We start from the raw sequence: 23,867 nt of genomic DNA, 5'->3' as shown, positions 1-23,867 counted from the left end.
TTTAAAAGACATTGAAAAAGAGTGCATATGCAAAGGCGTCCTGGCCTTGCTGGCTTCAGTGCTGCAGCAAATTCTACTTAAGCCATTCTCCATGGATAGCTTTATTTTATTTTTAAAACACACAGCTAATGAATAAGTTCATTATTTTACTTTTTCTTTTTTTTAAGATATACTTATTCTGTTAGGAAGGAAGTGTGTGTGTGAGAGAGAGAGGAGAGAGAGAGAGAGAGAGAGAGAGAGAGAGAGATCTCCCATCCTCTTTTTCATGTCAGAATGGCCACAGCAACTAGGGTTGAGCCAGACTCAGGAGCCAGGAACTCTAGACAGGAATCCTACATGAAGAACAGGGTCCCAAGCATTTGGACCTTCCTCTGATGTTTTCCTAGCTGCATTAGAGGGAGACGTTTCAGGAGTGGAGCAAACGGTGTATGAGTTGGTGTTCTGATATGTGATCACAGCACTGATATAGGTAGTTGAGCTCGCTGCACCACGGTGCCACTCTCACTCACAGCTTTAGGGAGACACTTAGATTACTGTATTTTAAAATAGTCCAGAGGAAGTAGTAGAGGAACAGCTTTCTTTCACTTTCCCTCTTATGTTCTGTCCTCTCACTGACTAATGTCCACTTCATAGTGAATTAATTCCATTCCTTGAGGTGACACCTGTCTATAGCAAATACAGAGAAAATCAGAATCCATGCCATTCACCTGGGTGTTTTTCCTACAAATGGAGAATATAAGACAAATCAAGTTCAGTTCAGGTAGTGAATTTTACAGGTTTTATTAATGACAATCATTGTTATAATGAAGTTTCATCAAAAAAAGTTGACTGAGTTCATGCTGAGTCAGTCTTAGAATCTTCTGTATCTATTTAGAATTAAATGTATTGTTTGTGGATAATTTTCGTGAAGGATGAATATAATGTGGCAGAATGCAAATTAAGCAGGAAAAGTGCTTATGACACTCAAAATATAAAACATCTGTGAAAATGAAAATAATGCCAGAAGGAAACAGGATTGATCTGGGAGAGTACCTAATAGAGTACTTTGAAATATTTTACATATTGAACAGAAATGTCCAGGCCATAAATAGAAATTCCAATTTCCTAGAATACGCAGTGATGGATTGAGAATCACTTAGGAATATAGGGATTGGCACAAATGCCACAACATAAATGATGCTGCATTGCATGTTACTAGCTACCTGCAGACTTTACAGGAACACATTTCTTCAGAACGGAGATTCAAATGTGTATTATCACAACCCTAGCACCCTCAGAAACTTCATATCAACATAAGCTGAAATACATAAAGCCAATAATTAATATATATCAAAAAATGAAATTATCATGTTAAAAAGGAGCTACCTCCCAACCAAAATGTGGAATCAACATTGTTGTCCAGTAACAAATGAACAGATTTTTAAAACATCGTGGTATAAATACACAATAGAATTCTATTCTACCATGAAGCATAAAATGTCATTTGCAGTAATCGAAGTGAATCTGGAGGACATTGTATAAAGTGTGATAAGAAAACCTGAAATACAACCAGTACATGATCTCAATCATATGGGGAATACAAAATAGTTGATCTCACAAAGCTGGAGGCAAAGAGCAGTTACAACTGTTTGGGATGTTGCAAGAAGACACTAGATAGCCACTGACCAAAGGATATACAAGCACGTTAGATAGATAATTTTAGAAAATCTACTGCACAACATGGTGATGATACTAAAAATGATGTATTATGAAGGCTGATGTCATGGCTTATAGGCTAAGCCTCTGCCTGCAAGGTTAACATCCTATATGGGTGCCGATTCATGTTACAGTTAGTTGCTCCACTTCTGATCCAGCTCTCTGCTTATGACCTGGGAAAGCAACAAAGCATGGCTCAAGTGATTAGATATCTACCCCCATGCAGAAGACCTAGAGAAAGCTCCTAGCTCCTGAGTTTGGATTGGCTCAGCTCTCGCCATTCCAGCATGGGAAGTGAAACAATGGGTAGAAGATCTGTTTCTCTCTGCCTGTCCTTCTTTAGGTAAATCAGACCTTAAATAAAATTTTTAAATAAACCATTAAAAACTAGAAAGTGTACATATTGAGTATCTCACTACAAAAAATACTCTATGAAATAATTTGTTTATTAGCTGTATTTATCAACTTCATGATGTATACATGCTGCAAAACATCATGCTATGTCAATTTAAACAAAAGGGTAACAGGCTAAGCAGTTGATAGTTTGGTGTGATTGAATACGTAATGATAAAATCTAATAGATAGTTTTTTTGTTTTAGTTTGCTGATTTTGGCACTGTTGACAAATCCGGTCTAGCTAATTTTTTAAACTTGACTGAAAAAGAAACTATAGGCAACATTATTTTAGATGGTTGCCAACTAATGTTCAAAGATAGAGATTTTTGTAAGTGAAGAAATGTAAGAATTTTATTCTACTTGGAATAGTTCAACAACACAGAGCAGGTGCAGAAGGGTATTCCAAAATCAGCAATCATGATGATTACAGAATAATTAATCAATGGATTGAGAAAAAGGCATCAAATTTATAAAACTAGTTCTTACATTCCTGAAGAGTACCAAAGAGTTATATAAAAGGAGCAAGATATTTAAGAAAACCATGCAAAAATGAGGGCTATTGGAGCTGGCATGATTGCTCAACTGAGTATTCTTCTACCTGCAAGCGCTGGCATCCCATATGGGAACTAGTTTGTGTCCCGGCTGCCCCACTTCTGACCCAGTTCCCTGCTTATGACCTAGGTAAACGGCAGAGGATGACCCCAAACCACGGGTCCCTGAACCCAATAGATGACACAGAAGTTCCTGACTCTGGCTTCATATCAGATCAGCTTCAGCTGTTGTGGCCATCTGAGGCGTGAACCAGCAGACGGAAGATCTTTCTCTCTGTCTCTCCTTTCTTCTTCTCTGTAAACTTACATTTTCAATAAAAACAACAAATCTTTTTAAAATGAAAGCCATTGATCCATTCAATGAACTAAATTGTTTACTAAGTAAATAATGTTTTTACTTAGTGGCAAAAACACCACAACGTTTCTGACCCAAAAGAAGCTTATGAACTCACACTTAAAAGAACCCTAGAATGAAATCCAGCTCATATCAAATAATCTTCTACCATTTCAAAGGGAGGTCATCTAATTAGAATCTTTTTTTATTTCCTGTGGTTCTGCTTCTGTGTCTGTACCACATCTTTCCAAAGATGTTGGTAGTGCTTTTGGCAGCTTTAATAACAAATGGACATCTTGTGATGTCCCCGCAGAAAAATCAAACATCCTTGGAGAAAAAAGTAAACTGGAATTTTTCAACTAATTTTTCATGTTGACATTCTCTCAGCATGACAGCTGATCTACTGGAAAGAAGGACGGGAAGGCTCCAACCAAAGACTAGGCTGTGTTCTAAAGGCTTCAGAAAAAAGTCAAATTTCAATTCCCCATAGGAAGACTTAATGTTTAGTAATGTTTAATTTTCATTCAAGAGATCCTGTTTGGATCAATCTTGTTTAATCATAAATACACAAGAAGTGTTGCAATAATGTTAGTTTAATCAAATTTAGCTTCCTAATTATTGGTATAGTTCTCAAAAATGTGCTTCCAAGTATAAATGTATTATAAGCAATGTAGAACTTCAGAAAGACTAAGCAGTTTTGCTAAATCTGTAATGATAGACACTCAAAATTCATACAAGAATAACAAAATAAAAAGTCTAGCAAGGAAAGGCATCTTTCACATCACTGGCATGCTCAGAGATGCTTTCTGGAACAATCTGCATGGTCACAGAGGGCCCTGGCTTGGAAATATGTTGATTTTAGTTTAATGCTCTATGGCTTTCATTTTGAAACTACTGATAGTTCTGATACTTAGAGCCCGCATTTTCATTCTGCACTGATCTTGAAAATTTTGTAGCTAGCTTTACTAATAAAATATCAAGGTGCTTTCCAGAATCTTGTATTTTATTCTCACAAGTGCTTATGACATATATAGGACATTTCTGAATATCTCTGCCTTATTCCTGAAAATTGAAACTCAAAAAAAAGTTTCTTTCCCAAACTAATGTTTAGTGAAGCTGAGAACTAAGTGCAGAATTTTGACTTCCAGGCAAAGGCTTGTTCCATTAGTTCATACTGAGTCCAAAAAGCTGGAACAGTGCTCAGTCAAGTTCTAGGAAACCAAAATACAGTAAGAATGACGCCCATTATCAGTAGTTCCAATTCAACTCAGTTTAAATTCTCCTTCTTAAATAACTAAATCTTACTCTAAGTCCTTTTTTCCCTTAGTTCTTACCAGACTTTAAAGTTTTGCTTTTTAGTCACTATCTAAAAGCCCATTGATCTTCGTGTAGCAATGTCTTCTCCTTAATTGGCAGGGTTATTTCTGGGGTTCCTGTGATTGTCTGACCTGTGTCAGTACAAAGATGTGATCCTACTAGCTTAGTGTGTGGGCTTTCTGGAAGATTTTTTGGGCTTTAAACTGTAAGTAAGAGTAAAAACTAATTAGAAACCCTTTGGGGCATGGCAGAAAGATTTTGAAGAGCATGTGATAAAGTGCATCTTTCCCTGTTAGAAAAGGCCTATAGCCATCAGATTAGGGGAAAAAAGTAGTTTGATGAGATACGGGGCTTGGGCGATTATGGAACCGCATGGAAACTTCCAAGATAGCAGGAGCAACTGGGACCTGGCATAAAACACACACACACACACACACACACACACACACACACACACACAGAACTAAGGACAGGAATTTTGTACAGGCTTCTACTTATAAGCATAAAAGCAGTTTGAAAAATCAAAGATGATGAAACAAAAAAAGAGTTTTTCTGTTTAAGCTGCATTACACAGAAAAGATCTGTATAATTTATTGCAGCAGGATCTATGGATTTCAGAGAAAGGTTACGTTATGGTCATTCAAATAGAAAACATAACTGAACTCCAGTATTGGAACACAAGTGAGATGTTAAATAAGCTGTATCATACCAGAAACTCAGAAAAATCATTGCAAAATATCATATTATATTGGCAATATTCAATATCAGAAAATTATTTAGAGTGAAAATAACAGTAGCTAAATAGTATATTCTGAAAGCACCATGTAGTGGATGATACAAAGAAAATAACCCGAGTTCTTGAAAAGTATGGACATAAGAAAGATTATGTTACTGCATACTTCATTGTTTCATGATCCTGACCAATTTAATTTCAATCTATTTCTTTGACTTTCTAATAAAAATGAGAGAAAATGACAATCATATGAATTTGTTGAGGTAATATATAATTGTATATTGCAGTACTTAACATGGAATATATAGTCAATGTCAGCAGCAGTTACCATCATTAATTATCTTTTCTCCCTCCAATCAAGTTGACTTATAATACTTGGCTTGCATGAATAAAGTTCTGGCTGGTATTTTGCCTACTAGCACAAAATCTGTATTTGCCCATGGCCAAGGTGACAGGTGGCTCCCCAATTTCCAAGTAATATCATTTTAAATTTAAAGTGAAATATAATATAATTTTAAATTTAAAGTGAAAGGGAATGTAATCTTTCCCTCATATTTGCTTAAGTTTTCACATTTGCATTCAAAAAATAAATATATATATATTTTCATAAATATATATACGTTTTCATCACATCTTCATCTTCATCCATCACTGCTGCCAACTCAGCATTGGTATGGCCAGATTCCAGCAACAATCCCATTTCCAGATCTTTTATTTGAGACATCACTGTGCATTTCACGAAGGAAAGTAATTCATTTATCTTGCAATACATTCATATTTTTGTAGAAACTACAATTAAACATTCACAATTCATTGAAGAGCAATAAAAGAGGCATTATTTTATAATTATAATTTTGGCTTGCAGGGCTTTTCTATGTGTCTAAATGTCTGCAATCATGTAATACTGATATGTATGTAAAACCACCTTTGGAAGAAGTACATACTGTATAATGCTATAGAGCACTCTGAATATTTATATTTGAAATAATAAATGATATTTGTGATATTTAACACAATATGAATATTTTATGAATTTTCACATTTTGAATTTTGATCACTTTTATTCTATACCTAAATGGGAATAATCAGTATCTCACTGCTATCAAATGATCATCACCTAATGAATACAAGTTGAAATCTACTGTCAATTTACTCAGTGGTAAGTTAACTCCATCTCTCAATAACTGTAGCAACCAGAAAATATGCTCTTATAGTATAAGGACTTTGCAATAATTTTAGCAGATTCCATTAAATCTGTCCACCAACTAAAGAACCATACTTGGCTTTTGCATTTCTTGTTTTCATAATTGTTCTATGTATAGTGAGCATGTAGAGCAATTGTAAATTATTGAGCATACTTTCATATATAGTCAAGGTAAGAATGAGATAAATAAAGGGTATCACAGAATTAATAGTAAAGAGACACAGGGTATATTTTATATTCATATTTACCAGCTTTGACATTACGCTAGTCATCACGAAGTAAACCCAAAAAATCCTACCAGCGTCTATGGAAGAAAGCTATTAGTAAGATAAATATGGCCTTAATAAAATGTAGCTAAATATGTTTCCTTAATTCTTAGATCATCAGTGAATTTTATAATTCACATAAGACAAAGATAATTTCTCAGTATCATCAATGATATAAATTTCTTAGTTAATGGAAAAGTGAAACAATTGCTCAAGATTTACCACTTAAATAATTTCAAAGCCAAAAGTAAAACTAAGGTCTGTTAACTAGTTAACAGTTAATGTGGTTGTAACCACATTTTCAGCAAATGTGTCAGGGTGATTTTTTTTTTTACATTTTTGTTATCTATGTCACATAGTACAGAAAAGCAAAAAAGAAGAAAGTTAAGATTGTAGATTGGGCTGAGCTAATCTCAAATGCCAACAGTGTTTTCCTGCCTCTGCGGATATTACAGTTCCACCTTAATTCAGTTTCTAGTAATGATCACATTTATCAATTACATGACTGAAAAGAAAATTGAACTCTAAAGCAATTCAAATACCAGCTAACTCACTTCTGGAGGTATAGTTGAGGGAATGAAAACAAAATACGATAGAGTTATGTGCATTCCCATGTTTATGACAGCACTATTCACAGTAGCAAACTAGAAATCAATCTACAGATAAATGTATGTGAAAATGTGTTTTATTCAGCCATTACAATAAAAGTAGTTACACATGGAAATTACCATATTAGGTTAATTAAAATAAAGAGATACAGTAATATTTATTATATTTAAATATTATACTTTCAATCTGATTTTAAAATACTGGTTCCTAGAGGTTTGAAAAGTTGAATGAAGAAAGAATAAGGTTGCATTACAGCCACCAAAATACAGTCAAGTAACAGTAATGAACCTAGTATACCCAGAATAGTGGATAACTATAGTAACTACAACTCATGACCCTGTGCTATATTAATTTTTAACTTGTCAAGTTTTTAAATTTTATTTGATGTCTTCATATTCATTTTATAAGTAAGCCATGGAGAGAATGGAGAAATCGTCCATCTGTTGATTCACTCTTCAAACCACCACAACAGCTTAGGCTTTGCTGAGCTGAAGCCAGAAGTCTGAAACAATCCTTATCTCACATAGTGGTGTCAGGAACCCAGTTACTTTAGACAACATCTGCTCATTCTCTTCATGTTCATTAGCAGAAAGCTTGAATAGAAACAGTGGCAGAACTCAAAGCTGTCTGATGTGGGATATAACAACTCCATGTCAATATTGTACCAAACACCTGACCCAATATGTTTTAGTCTATAAGAAAAACGGACATACAGAAATTGATAAACTCCAAAAATAAGAATGAAAAAATTTCTGGTAGGATCTTTTTTTTATATATGCACACCCACAAAAACATGTGTGTTGAAATATTGCAGCATTCTCCATCAGGAGATATAAGTATTGCACAGTAACACAAAACTTTTAAATAAGTAAATAAATAAGGTATCCTACAAACACTCTAATGAAAATTATCAGCTAGGTTATGGTAACATTTAATGATCATAGTTTTTGTACAAAAGAAGAAAATTAGTGATCATAGATTTAGTTTTGTTTTTTCAATATTCACTCTATATTTCTTTCTAAATTCCTTTTTATCACTTTAGGTTTCTACTACAATTGAGGAATCTTATGTAACTGGTGATGTCTTGTTCAGAAACTCTTCTTACGTGTCATAAGGATCAGAATAGGTGATGCTGATCCAGCAGCAAGTCAAGTCCCTGGTGGATATTGCTGACTGGCATTGACCTGGTCCTCACGTTATCATCAACCAGATAGAAATCAGAAAGCAAACATAACTATAGTAAGAAAAGCCAGAACTAAAGCACAGCACCAGCATCACACATCACTAAAATAAATAACTAGTTCTTCAGAAGTTGGAATATCTGAAAGCTTCAGCTTTAAAATATCTAAAGATAAAGAAAAGCTTTTCAGAATTAGCCAAGAGACCATAAGAACTTTGGCCACAGGAATTGGCTTCGCTGAGATTTTTATAACTTTATTCACTCAACAGGTTATTACGTTAATGCCATCAGCTCAACTATTGCTTGATTTACCTGAACATTTTATATGTTAACTGAAATTTTGCAAATTTGTTTACCTCATCAAAATGTTTTCCTTTCCTTCCAGGTCTCAAACTTGGTATGACACTTATTGTCTCTTGGTAATCTGACTGAAATGGCCATTGCAAAGAAGACATTTGGTTTACAACCATGTTGAAACAGAAAGCCAACAGCTATGAGGAATTAAGAAATACTTGGCATTTTGCTCAGTTCACTCTCAGACAGACCCCAATCAGAGGAATCAGAACTTGAGAAGAGACAAGAAGTTTGTGAAAACCCTTGTGCAGAGTATTCCCTTGAGGAAGAAAAGAGATGAGTAAGATAGGAAGAGATCAGTGTACAATGTAAATTACGGACTACAAAAAACAGAAATATTAAGACTATTAAATAGTGTGGCAAGCATAAATAACCTGCCGGATCAATGAGCCCCAGAGATGGGGAGTTCGGAGGGTCTTGGTTCTCCTGGCCCAGCTCCTAAGGCCCACTTGCATGGTGAATGTTGGGTCTGTGAGTCCCAGGAATGGGGGGTCTGGAGGAGCTTGGGTCTCCTGGTCCAGGTCACTGGGCCCACTTGTGTGGTGGGTGCTGGATCTGAGAGTCCCAGACGTAGGGGTCTTGTTTAGCCCAGGCACAGGTCCATAATCCCACCTGGAAGAATTGGGTCTCATCAGTGTAATGGATGGAGTGCTGGTTGGCAGACCATGGTGCACATGGAGGACATGGGTAACCCACTGGGGCCTGTAGAGGACATTTAATACCACAGCAGAGAATGGAGAACAGAACATATGGACAAGTACCCCAGCCAAACAATGACAGCAAACATTTAGGCTAATGAAGACTATAAAGTCCACTGTTTCAGCCAATGGACATTGGAAGGAATTCCTCATCCAGAGATCGGCAAGATTGATAGCATTTTGGAATTATCACATCCAGCTGGGCAGAACCCTCAGAGCACGTGCCACATGGTGACTCTGGGTTGATATCAGGTGGCCTTTCCCCATCCTCGGGTACTGGGGTGTTTGGGGGGCTGGGTATTCCCTATCCCTTTATGTACCTCCTCCTCTTAGAAATGGGAAGAAGAAATAGAGTTTGGAAACAATGATCACACCCACTTCTCCCTAACCCTAGAATCTTCCCACCCTGATCGACTATGTAAGCACTATCGAAAATAATAATAATTAATGTTTTTAAAGTATATGAATATGGGAAAATTGAAAAGAGTTTCACATATCAGGGAAGCAGACTATTCTTTGAGAACTGCCTGGACATGTCTTGCCCATAGTTTAACTAGATTATCTGTATTATTGTTTCTGAGTTTTTGAACTAGTTATATATGCTGGATATTAATCCTTTGCAGAAGCATAATTTGCAAATATTTTACCATTCTATCTGTTGCCTCTTCACTTTGTTGAGTGTTTCCTTTGAGTGCAGAAGTTTCTTAGCTTTGTGTAATATCATTTGTCTACTTTTGCATTTCTTACTGTGCTTCTAGGATTTTTTTCAAAAAGTGTTTGCCTATGCCAATCTCTTAGAGTTTCCACAAAGTTTTTGTCTAATAACTTGCAATTACATTTGTCTACTTTTCATAGTTGTCCAAGAATAATTGCATATGCCAATGTTTCATAATTGTTTTGAAAGTTTTCTCTAATATTTTGATGGTAAATGATGATAACTTTAGATCTATTTGGAGCTGATTTTTATAAATTGTAAGGCAGAGGTCTTATTTCACACTTTCGCATGCTGAGACACAGTTTTCTTGACGTTCATTCAACTGACTCTTCTTTCTTCAGGTATTGATTTTACTTTATTTGTCAAAAATTAGTTGGTTACAGATGCATGGATTAATTACTATGGTTTCTGCACTCTTAGACTGGTAGAATGTTCATTTTTTTTAAAGATTTATTTATTTTATTACAAAGTCAGATAAACAGAGAGGAGGAGAGACAGAGAGGAAGATCTTCCATACAATGATTCACTCCTCAAGTGAGCGCAACAGCCAGTGCTGCACCGATCCGAAGCCAGGAACCAGGAACCTCTTCCAGGTCTCCCACGTGGGTGCAGGGTCCCAAGGCTTTGGGCTGTCCTCGGCTGCTTGATTGCTTTCCCAGGCCACAAGCAGGGAGCTGAATGGGAAGTGGAGCTGCCGGGATTAGAACCAGCGCCCATATGGGATCCCAGCGCATTCAAGGCGAGGACTTTAGCCACTAGGCCACGCCACTGGGTCTGAGTGTTCATTTTTGTTCCAGTACCAACCTGTCTTGATTTTAACTGACCTGAAATACATCTTGAAATCTGTTATTGTTCTGTCTCTGTTTTGTGGATATGCATCCTTATATTTTTGGGACACACACCATGTATAACATTTGGTGGTTGCTTTGAATATAGGCTTCTAGAATTTCAGTATCTATGTTCAGCAGAAATATTGCTTCATCTTGTATAATGTGAGTGTAGTGTTACTTTGTATGAGTTAGGCAGATGCACCTCCTTTTAGGTATTTTTGGTAATAATTTGGGAAGGCTATATAGAATTTTTATAAGGATTGGTAAAAATTTATTAGTGAATTTGTAAAGACAGGATCTTTTTGAACACAGTTTTTATTACTAAATCAATTTTATTACATCTTATTGTACTCTTCAGGTTTTTCTTCATGTTTCGTTTAGTACATTATGTGTGTCTAGTTTCTAGGATTTTGAATTTTATATCAGGTACTATATCAGCCATCGGTCTTATTCCTATTGTTCAAGATTTCTATAGGTTTCCATGGATATTCATGGTCTTTTGTTGTTGCATATGCATGATATGATCTTTTTGCTTTTGCATAAAAAAGGCTATCAGAACTTTGATAAAAATTGCAATGAATGTATAAATTGTTTTGAAGACTATGAGCAAGTTAATCATAATTCTTCTAATCCTTAAAGAGGATTATTTATGATCCTTCATAGTTCTGTAACATTATCAAGTTATCTATTTTTCATTTCTAATTTAATTCCTGCTCCATTAGCTGAAGAAGTCTCACTTAAAAAAAAACTCAATTGTTTAACTACTGTGTGATCTACTAAGTCTCTATTTCACAAATTTCAATTTTAATCTTTGGAATTTTATTCTGCTATTACTTTTGTATCTCAGTTGTTCGTACTTTTCTAACTCCATCAGGTAGATTCTAGGTTGCTTATTTCAATACGTTCTGCCTTTTATTACAGAAAATGATGATTGAAGGTTTCCTCTTAGTGTTGCTTTTTCATTATTTTTTATATTCCTCTTATGTTTTTGTTTCAGGAAATGTTTTAACTTCTCTTAACTTGTTCATTTACCAATTAATAACTTAAGAGTATTTTAAAATGCAGTTAATAAATTAGAAAAAGGACAGGAGCCAGCATATCATAAAAGGCCAACAGACATGAAAATATGCTCAAGATCACTGGCTATGAGGCAAATTAAAACCACACCACGAGGCTTCAGCTCACCAGCTCACCTAGCATCAGAACAGTGATCTACTATATAACCCTTACATCCCACTCCTATAAATTTAGCCAAAGAAAATTAAATTTGCTTATGAAAGGATTATTTGTACCCTTGTGCTTATATCATTTTAATCCACAATATTCATGATGTAGAATCAACACAAATGTCCATCAATTGATGACTAGATAAAGAAATGGTGGCACATATAAATAATAGAATACTACTCGGCAATAAAAAAAGAATAAAACCTTGTCTTTTATGATCAAATGGATGCAACTAAAGACTGGCATAATTAGTAAAATAATCCAGATACCAAAAACAAATACCTGATTTATAGTTGTTAATATAGAGAGTGTGAAAAATAAGTAATGTAAATGAGTTAAAGTTTATTTTGTACCCTTGTACAAAAGTTTATTTTTGTTTATAACCCTTACACTCCTCCAAAACCATAGTCTTTCTCTTTCTTACTTGCTTAATTTTTGTAACAGTAATAAGCCTCTGATTATAAATTAAACTGAAATTTTTTTGCAAAATCTTTAAAAGAAAGGAAGCATGGAAAAAAATATTATTGCTTTGAATTGACAATACAAAATATATGAAATCTGTTTACAAAAATAAAGGGCATTAAAATTGTAAAAAGAATTTTTATTGCATTTTCATGCAGTTATTCTGTTTTCTCAATTTGCTCTGGTTGATTTCCATTTTTATTACCTCAGGAAGAGAGAAGATACAGTATACTTTTTTTATATTTTTGACTTTTTTGAGAGTAATTTTGCAGCCCAACACATCAATCCTGAAGAGCTTTAATACGGAGAATGTGCGCTATAATACCGAAGCTATATTATTAGGTTCTTATTGTTTCCTGTATTTGTAACTACTTATGCATTCTCAAGTGACTGTACATGCTTTCACAGGAAATTTTTAAAAATAATCAAGTAAGTAAATGAAAGTGTGCTTTTACTCATGCAAATAGCTGTTTCTTTACTTTTTATTCCTTGTAATGATCATTGCTCATGCTTTCTTTTGCCAGTCTTTGAATGACCGAGACATGCTTTGCTGTTTTGAAAGGATTCCTGGTAATATGTAAAGACAAATGGAAACATCTTCTATGTAGAATGAAATTATTAGTAACCAAGTAGCACCGTTAAAATAAGGGAAGAAAACAAAAAATCATATAAAATTGGCAAACCAAAGTAGACAAAAAATAAATGATACTTCCACATTCTTTCAAAGTCTTGTGAATGTCTCCTGAGGCCAGACTGGAATGGACTTCTTTCAATTCGTCTCTTTCCAGATCTGTTTTCCTTTCTCTTGGAAAGAGTCTTGGTGATCTAACAGCTCTCCTGGTATCATGCATTCCCTGTGTCTCCCTGTGAATGTGGTATGAGGTGAAAACTCAAGCTGTGTACCTCCCCTCTTAATGTATGTCATTTCTATTTGGAGTGCAATTGCCTTTGCATAAAAGTTTCACAGCAAGTGAGCTCCTTCTGCAGCTTCTCTATGTTATTTTGAAGTGCAAATTTCACCTAAGCTGCAAAAGTAATGTAAAATTCTGTCCTTTTATATTTTCTTTCTTTAAAAAAATATACTAAATTTTCTCCCTCTGCTATATGCACACTCAAGATCGCATTAGATGAACAGTCTGAAGCTGTTCACAAATAATAATGTATCATTCATCCTTAAAAACATTACTTAGGCCAGTGTGGTAGCCAATCCTCGGCCTGCAGCACCAGCATCCTATATGGGCACCAGTTTCAGTCCTTGCTGTTCCACTTCTGATCCAGCTCTTTGTTTGTGACCTGGGATAAGAGTAGAGGATACCCCGAGTCCTTGGGTCCCTGCACCTACATGGGAATCCAGGAAAATCTGGTTCCCAGCTTCAGATCAGCTCTGGTCATTGCTTCTGTTTGAGGAGTGAACCAGTGTGTTGAAAACCTTCTCTGTCTCTCCTTCTCTCTGTAAAACCTGCTCCTCAAATAACAATAAATATTTTTAAGAAGAACAAAAAGAATACTTAAAAGAAAATTCATCATTATTTCTAAGCCTATAAACAGTAACTGTATGTTATAGTAGTCAATCTGTTTGAAATATGTTAGGCAGAATTTCCTGATGACATTTTTTTCCTTTTAGCATCATTTTAATGTACCTATTTATGGGGTACAGTTAGGCAATTCAATATCTGTATTCAACATATGAGCTCAAGTTAATGCTTCTATCCCTTGAAATATTTCATATTTTAATATAGGATATATATACCGTTTATATATGTATATATGGTATCAGTTAATATGTATTTTTCAAGAGATTATGCTTTTTATTGGAAAGGAAGATTGACACAGAGAAGGAGACACAGAGAGAAAGATTTTCCATCTGCTGGTTCTCTCCTTAAGTGGCTACAATGGCCTGAGTTGAGCCCATCTGAAGGAAGAACCAAGAGCTTCTTCCTGGTCTCGCACATGGATGGACGGTCCTAAGGATCTGCTTAGGCTATATACAGGGAGCTGGATGGGGAGTGGAGCAGCTATTGCATGAACCAGTACCCATGTGTGATCCTGGCACTTGTAGGGGGAGGATTGGCTAATAAAGCTAACATGCCAGGCCACCATTTATTATTTCAATAAGCATAATCTGTGTTGATGGAACTCAAGTAATTAGTGTTTCCTTCCCTTTGCCATTATTTAAAAGGTACAAATTTTAGCCCCTCCCTTCTTTTTGCTCAGATAGTATACGGTGGATTATTGTGTGCTATACTTACTCCATTGTACTGAATAACACTAGAAATTTATGATCCTTACAAGTCAGCCTTGTCTAGTTATTTGCCTGACAATAACCTATCCTAAAATGATTTCTCTATATTTGGCTCTATCAGCTTCATAATTTTAAATCTTACACTTAGGGCTTTGATTCATATGTATCTGATTGCCATATGGCATAAAATGCAGTTATCTACATTCAGTCTTCTATACTTGTATATCAAGTTTCTCAACATCATTTATTTGTATATTGGGCCTGGCATGGCAGCCTAGCAGCTAAAGTCCTCACCTTGAACATGCCAGGATCCCAAATGGGTGCCGATTCTAATCCTGGCAGCCCTGCTTTCCATCCAGCACCCTGCTTGTGGCCTGGGAAAGCAATCAAGTATGGCCCAAAGCCTTGGGACCCTGCACCTGCACGGCAGATCCAGAAGAGGCTCCTGGCTCCTGGTTTTGGAACAGCGCAGCTCTGGTCATTGCGGCTGGTTGGGGAGTGAATCATCGGACAGAAGATCTTCTTCTCTGCCTCTTCTCCTCTCTGTATATCTGACTTTACAATAATAATAAAATAAATCTTAAAAATAAACTGTTTACTCTCCAATAGATATGCTTGTTATACATCAGTTATAAAGACATCAGTTATCTTAATTACATGAAATTTTTCAATCTCTATTTTGACATCAATATAAATATCATTTCTGGGCAAGTTGAGCACTGCTATGTGTCTAGCTTTCAAAAATTTCAATGTATTACTATCACTATTATTAGCTCAGAACTTCACAGATATTCTGAACCTTTGTGGCCCACGTTAATTTCAAAACTTTTTTCCTAACTGTGCGTATCAATATTTTGATAGATTGCAATGAACTAGTAAATTACTTTACAAAGTTAGTTCTTCCAGGTCATGGACATTGGCTCTTTCCATTTAATATGTGTCTTCTCAGACTTTTCATAACTACCTTTAAAGATCTGCTTATTTATTTGTTTGAAAGTGTGCTCATATGCAATGCTGGGACTTGTCACAGCAACCATAGTCTCAACACTGTAGGCCACAGAAGTGAACAGCTCCTATTCCTGAAGAATGGCTGTGAGTGGCACTCGTTCTACAAGTGATGCCAGACTCAATTCTGTAACTGTATAGATTACACAAGTCTCCAAGTGTCACAGAAGAGTGCAGATGACCCAGAGATGCTTTATACTGACAGCCATAATGCGAGATCTCTAGATGTGACTCATCCTGTGTCAAGGTTTTGCAAAACAAGCACATGCCATACTGCAGACTGTATAGTAATATCCACAGGCCTAGAAAAATAAAATGCATGTAAGGCCTTCCGTGACTCACATGGGGCAAGTGCAATGTGTCTGAATATTCAAAGTTTCAGTGCTGAAACACAGGGAGAACAGCTGATTCAGTGCCCAAGGGATTAGCACATATTTTTTTTTAAGATTTATTTATTTTTATTGAAAAGTCAGATATACAGAGAGGAGGAGAGACAGAGGAAAGACCTTCCATCCAATGATTCACTCCCCAAGTGAGCGCAACGGCCGGTGCTGTGCCAAACCGGAACCAGGAACCAGGAGGTTCCTCCAGGTCTCCCACGTGGGTGCAAGGTCCCAAAGCTTTGGGCTGTCCTCGGCTGCTGTCCCAGGCCACCAGCAGGGAGCTGAATGGGAAGTGGGGCTGCCGGGATTAGAACCGGTGCCCATATGGGATCCCGGCACGTTCAGGGCTAGGATTTTCACCACTAGGCCATGCTGCCAGGCCCATGGGATTAGCACATATTATGTTAGTGATTGTCCACTGGTGGTCAAAGGTCTAGTAGAACACACAGGACCTTTTCTAGATCCTATGGGATGAGCATAGATGACTCAGTTGACAACAACCAAGACGTGGCGCTTCAAGACATAAGACACAGACAGGATGTTTCCCAGGCCTCGCAGGAATGAGCATGGGTAATGTTACAGCTTACGACACCAAATGCTATGGTTTTATGTTCGCAAGATGCAAGAACAATCACCAGATCCATGAGGTGAAGGCAGGTGGAACTGTGATTGTTGGATTAATCACCATGGTGCTGGAATTGCTGGAAGTGGCTAAAACCATGTCCAGTTTCCTCAAGGAAAGCAGAAATGATTCTAGAGCTAATATTGTTGTAGTCAAGAATCTGGAGTTGTGGGATGTGGACAGAGCTTTCCTCAGGTCTTAACAGTTGATTTCAGGGTTTACATTTTGACACCCTCAGTCTATGAGCGGCAAGTTTCACAAAGAAGCTGGTGCAGTGGCTCAACAGGCTGATCTTCTCTCTATAAGTACCTGCATCCCATGGAAGCACCAATTCTTGTTCTGGCTGCTGCACTTCTGATCAAGCACCCTGCTATGGACTTGGAAAGTATTAGAGGATGGTTCAAGATCTTGGGAGACCTAGAAGAAGCTCCTGGCTTCCGACTTCAGATTAGCTGAGATCTGGGCATCGTGGCCATTTGTGGAATGAACCAGTGAATGGGAGATCCTCTTTCTGTTTCTTCCTAACACCAACTTTCAAGTAAAACAAATAAACACACACATGTGCACACACACACACACACACACACACAATGCCAAAGATTTCTATTGACCCCTAAGATAGGAAAGAGTGTAGCAGTGGCTGTGTTTCAGAAAAATGGATTCTGGTCCCTGCGCAATAGTCTACTGGCTCAATCTTTACCTTGTATCTACCAGAACCCCATAGGGTGCCAGTTCATATCCCAGCTGCTCTACTGCCTGTCCAGCTCTGTGCTTATGGCCTGAGAAAGCAATAATGGATGGCCCCAAGGCCTTGGAACCCTGCACCCACATGGGAGATTCTAGAAGAAACTCCTGACTCCTAGCTTCAGATCAGCTTAACTCCAGCTGTTGTGGCCACTTGGGGAGTGAACAGGCAGATGGAAGAGCTTTTTCTGTATCTCCTTCTCTCTTTCCAATAGCTGCCTTTCCAATAATAATAATAATAATAATAATAATAATAACAATAACAATAATAAAATGGACTCTGGGGGTTGGATTGGGGTTACAAATGTCTGTTTCTGTTTTGGAATAAAACAGTTATTTAGATTCCAGTCAGTTTTCTAAATTGGATTTCAAGCCTGTGATGACTGTAGAGTCGTCGTGCCAGTTTGCAGTAATTATGGAGCCTCCCTCAGCTGGAATAGAAATTCAGTGTGTTTTTCCATCTTCCCGAGTGCTGGTTTTCTATGTCTCCATGCTATTTAGGGTTCTAATCACTCTAACCACTTTTTGCTACTGGTCTTAAGTTCTCCCTCAGGTTTGTCAAGCTGCTGCCCTTCCTGGTTCTTCTCCGCCATAGAGTCACGTGATGGAAATCTGCATTCAGCCACCTTGGACCCCAACCCTCACAACCACTTTGAAGTGTACCTGTTATTGGAGTGGAGCTTATTTAGTTGCCATGTCATAAGAACGGGAAAGACTGAGACTGAGTAGAAATGGGTTACCTGAGCAAGATCTTACAGAGCAAGGTGAGTTGGAGGGTTCAAATCTAATTTATTTCTACTTGGTCTGTCTTGATGAAAAGTAAATTTCCTAAGATTTATATTTCATCTTTTTTTAAATCCACTTCCGGTATCTAAGTTTTAATCTTTGCTCTAATTGCAGGTCCTTACCTTAAAAACCAGCCTAGATCCCAGACCCTTGAGGGCCAGCAACTGTGCTCTAAAGAACGAAAGCAAGCTTCTTGGCCGCAAGCTAAGTTGCCAAATGTCTTGCCCAGAGACGGACTTCCCTGATTCTATTACTGCCTTGGCAGCCTCTCCTACACTCAAGATGATAACAGTATGCCTTAGACTGTTGATTTTACATGAAATGTGCTACATTTCTACTTTTGCAGGTTATTTTGCATTTTGTATGTATTTTCATTTTTTTGCCAGATTACCAAATCTTGACTTGTTAGGTATATTTGTGTTACCACAGTGAGATATCACTCAGTCTACCCCAAATGAGAATTATCCCTCCCAGATTAGTTTATTTTCTGAAGATAATTGAGCCATACTTGTCCTTTGGAAACAGCAAAATGATATCTTTAAGTTTCTCTTAAAATTCTAACTATTGAGACATATACATTCTAACCAGTTCAAAGCAATAAAAAAGATGAGCCACAATCTTTTTCAATGGCAAAGATGTTTACAATAGTACAACCCCTCACGATTTTGAATATCTCTTTTCATAACATTAATGTTTTCTGAACAAATTTAAGATTTTCCTGATAATAATGTGGTGACTGCTATAATAACCTACAAGAATCTGTGGACAATCTTTACTAAGATATAATAAGGTATAAAAATTCTCCTTCTGCGCTGGTGCTGGTTTCCCCTAAGAACAGATATTTCACAATAAAAAGGGCAAACCTGCCAGCTAATCTTTAGATGAGAAAGAGGCCCTGGCAGTGCTCTGGCAGCTCCACAAGGTGATATGAAAGCCAGTACTTTGTCTTTTGATGAAGCATTGCCCTTTTCCCCAAGTAATATCTAATTATTAATGCTCTGCTCAAGAATAGTAACACGCTTGCTGATGTGTTCACTGTCAGGGCAAAGAGTACAGAGCAGGCCCCAGCTAATAATTACAGAACTTCTCTGTATCATGAATAAAGAAAGGACTATTAGCAGGGATATTATTAATAGGATGCCATTTCCAGGTGTGCTAAATAAAACTAACTCTCACCAGAAAGTCATTATTTCTTACGAATGGGTATTAACCCAGTTAAGCAAAGGCATTGGTAAAACAGGGATGAGTAATCCGGAAACTAGAGTATCAACCAAATTCTGTTATTAATTTTATAAGTTGTACAAATTTGGCATAAACTCTCTCTTAGCTTCAGTTTTCTTATCTCTAAAGGGTTAGGGTTAGTACTGTCTTATTATTATCACATCAAATTGATGTAAACATGATACTTTGAAAAATTATATATTATCCATATGTGAGTGGTTGTTGTTCTGATACTGACATGACAAGATAGGCTTTTTCAGCCCAGGCCCAGATGGTTTTACCACAGAATTCTACAAAACATTCCAACCAGAGCTAACCCCAATCCTTTACAAGCTCTTCAAAACAATAGAAAAGGAAGCAGTTCTTCCAAACTCATTCTATGAAGCCAATGTCACCTTAATCCCCAAACCGAACAGAGAATTAACAGAGAAGGAAAACTACAGACCGATCTCCCTGATGAACGTTGACGCTAAGATTCTCAACAAAATCCTAGCCAATAGAATACAAAAAAACATCAGACAGATCATCCATCCAGACCAAGTAGGCTTCATCCAGGGAATGCAGGGATGGTTCAACATAAGAAAATCCATAAATGTGATACATCACATCCAAAAACTGAAAAACAAAAACCATATAATAGTATCAATAGATGCAGAAAAAGCCTTCGACAAAATTCAACACCACTTCATGTTAAAAACCCTAACCAGGGTGGGGATAGAAGGAACAATCCACAACATAATCAAAGCAATATATGAAAAACCCAATGCCAGCATCATACTAAATGGAGAAAAACTGGATCCCTTCCCACTGAGATCTGGAACAAGACAAGGCTGCCCACTATCACCACTGCTATTCAATATAGTCCTAGAGGTACTTGCAGAAGCCATAAGACAAGACAAAGAAATCAAAGGAATCCAAATTGGAAATGAAGAAGTCAAGCTTTCACTATTCGCAGACGACATGATTCTTTACATAGAAGAACCAAAAAACTCAATACAAAGACTCCTAGAACTCATACGAGAATTTGGCAGAGTGGCAGGATACAAAATTAATGAACAAAAATCAATAGCCATGGTATATGCAAATGGCCGCAAGATGGAAGAAGATCTAGCCAACAAGCTACCATTCAAAATAACAGAGAAAAGCATGAAATATCTGGGAATAAATTTAACCAAAAGCGTAGATGACCTTTATGAAGAAAATTACAAAACACTCAAAAAACAAATAGAACAAGACCTCGAAAGATGGAACAACATCCCATGCTCCTGGATAGGCAAAATTAATATCATCAAAATGTCTATACTACCAAAAGCAATATATACATTCAATGCAATCCCAATCAAATTACCCACAGCATTCTTCATCGAACTGGAAAAAATGATACACAGATTCATCTGGAAACACAAAAAACCACGAATAGCCAGAACCACTCTGAAGAACAGACACTTAACAGGGGGAATCACAGTACCGGATCTATGGACATACTATAGGGCAGTGGTCATCAAAACAGCCTGGTACTGGCACAAAGATAGAGAGGAAGATCAGTGGAGCAGAACAGAAACAACAGATGGAAACCCACACAGATACAGTCAATTAATCTTCGACAAAAAGACAGACAACAACCCAAGCAAATGGAAAGGTCTGTTCAATAAATGCTGTTGGGACAACTGGTTGATAGCCTGCAGAAACAAAAAGATAGACCCACATCTCTCACCATACACCAAGATTGAATCTAAATGGATAAAAGACCTAAACCTACATCCAGAAACCTTCAAACTTTTGGAAGAAAATGTTGGAAACACACTGGAACACTTAGGGGTAGGCCCTCACTTCCTAAAAAAGACTCCAAATGCAGTAGAAATCGAGACCAAAATAAACAATTGGGACCTCATCAAACTAAGAAGCTTCTGTACAGCTAGAGAAACAATCAACAAAGTAAAAAGGCAACCTACAGAATGGGAGAAGATCTTTGCACACTACATAGGAGATAGAGGGCTGATCTCCAGAATATACAAAGAGCTACAGAGAAACCAAAACAACAGAACAAACAAACTGCTCAAGAAATGGGCACGGGAAATGGGCAGACATTTCACAAAAGAACAAACCCAAATGGCAAACAAGCATATGAAAAAATGCTCAAATTCCTTGGCAATAAGGGAAATCCAAATGAAGACAACAATGAGGTACCACCTAACTCCAGTAAGGATGGCACACATACATAATACCACCAACACTTGCTGGCGAGGATGTGGGGAAAAGGGAACCCTTCTCCACTGCTGGTGGGACTGCAGGCTTGTACAGCCTCTATGGGAATCAGTTTGGCGAATACTCAAACAACTGAAAATCAACATACCATATGATCCAGCAATAGCACTCCTAGGAATATATCCAAAAGATCTCCTACACAAGAAACCAACATGCACGCCTATGTTCATTGCAGCACTATCTACAATCGCAAAAACCTGGAAGCAGCCAAAATGCCCATCAATAGAAGACTGGATAAGAAAGCTATGGTTCATCTACTCTATGGAATACTACTCAGCTATTAAAAAAAACGAAATGCAGTTCTTTGTGGACAAATGGGCCCGACTGGAATCCATCATGCTAAGAGAAATGAACCAATCCCAAAAGGTTAAATACCACATGTTCGCCTTAATCTGAGATGAAAAGATGACAACTTGAAAGATAGTACCTGTATATTGTAATATTAGTGCAATCTCTAACAACCTGTATCCAATGCAATAAGATAATGCAATATAATCTATAAAACAACAATTAATGTCAGAATACTTAAGATCTACATCAAAAAAGTGTAAAACCTACTATACCCTCAATACGCTATGTTAACCGGTAATGGGGAGGGAGTGCAGGGAAATCTTTCAAGACCATAAAAAGAGTGAGAGAAAAAAAAAAAAAAGTACAATATAGCTTATCAAGGTCAAATCCGGTATTTCATAGACAGCAGACTCAATGCGGCACTAAACAACAATAAAACTACTATACCAATGCATGAGGGGGGAATCGGGTGCGATCCTGACAACCTCTTAACAGGAGGTCATGTGCGTGGAGCAGGGGGGCACTCCAGAGTGGAGCAGGTGGTAAGGAGGAAGCATGGATCCCAACCAGGAAGACTCCCAGATCTTCAACACAAACTACTAATATGAGCAACAAGGACTATACCCCAACTGCCAAGGAGGCCACAGGGAATTGGATGCCCTCAGAGGCTGAGTACTCTGAGGTCACCCACCCCCAACCGGAGCTTCCGCAGGGGATGGAAGAAGTCCAAACACTACCGTGCAGAAACCAACGTCATCGGAAAGACAGCCAGAAGCCCTGAGCGGTCCGCAGAAACAGAAGAACGATAAACGTCCTTCCGGACCAGGGAGGAGAGCTTTCTCTGGTCTGAGCCTGGCTCCACCTCTGGACCCCCGCCCTCCCTCGCAGTGACCATCGGGATCGCTTCGAAAACCCCTCACAGCAAACAAACAATCATACAAACTAAAAAAAAAAAAAAAAAAAAAAAAACCCTAAAATAAATAGACAAACAACAGAAAGTAGAGCTTGAAATCTGACAGGAAAGAGCTGGCATGGATTGGCTCATGCCTTGCTGGGTGGGACACAAAGATTGGTCACTCCTCACCATGGTGTTGAGGATTTTCCTGCACACCCCCCCCCAAAAAAAAAAAAAAAAAATGTTCTGCACCTTAAATGTCGACAAATATCTTGTTAGAGTTAAAAGCCAGTCTGGATTATTCCAAAATCTGCCAAGATCAACAAAATTATACTTCAACACAACAAATGGCTAAATACTAAAATGAAATAGACATGAGACAGCTGAATGGTACCCAGTGGCCTTTTAGGGGTATATAGCAGCCGGTCCGGTCCTGTATATAAACTAAAATTGAGATGTCAATGAGCTAATCATAGGTTGTGGTTAGGACTTGTTTTTTTGTTATTTTGTTCTTTTTTTTTTTTTTTTTTTTTTATTGTTTTTTTTTCTTTTTTTTTTCTTTTCTTTAACATACTGGTTACTCAAAACCATGTCAATTCCATAATATTGCAAATTGCTGTTGATGTTATATTGGGACTCTTAATTGACTGTGATGATATTATACCAGCTCTGACTTCGGACCAGAAATGGTCTCCCCAAGAAACTGTTCAACCCATCTGGACAACAAGTAGCTGGACTCCATGCTTAATATATGCTTGCAAGGAAAGAATCTTGATTGAATTTGAACTGTAATGCTGCATCAAGGTGGAGGAATCCACCAGGGGGGAGGGGAGGGGGAGGGGG

General features: G+C 37.3%; 1 long non-coding RNA gene across 1 annotated transcript in view; it reads right to left on the bottom strand.

Annotated features, from left to right (window-relative positions):
- Positions 1-244: 244 nt before the first annotated feature.
- LOC131479916 (uncharacterized) overlaps positions 245-23,867 on the bottom strand; it is a 265,174-nt gene continuing 241,551 nt past the window's right edge. The window contains exon 3 of the long non-coding RNA XR_009245170.1: positions 245-720. This is a non-coding gene — a long non-coding RNA (uncharacterized LOC131479916). The remainder of the gene's footprint in view (positions 721-23,867) is intronic.

The sequence above is a fragment of the Ochotona princeps genome, chromosome 3 (genome assembly GCF_030435755.1).
Source record: "Ochotona princeps isolate mOchPri1 chromosome 3, mOchPri1.hap1, whole genome shotgun sequence".
NCBI classification, from domain to species: Eukaryota; Metazoa; Chordata; class Mammalia; order Lagomorpha; family Ochotonidae; genus Ochotona; species Ochotona princeps.
Note: the sequence above shows the minus strand (reverse complement) of the source record. Positions and strands in the feature narration are given on the sequence as shown.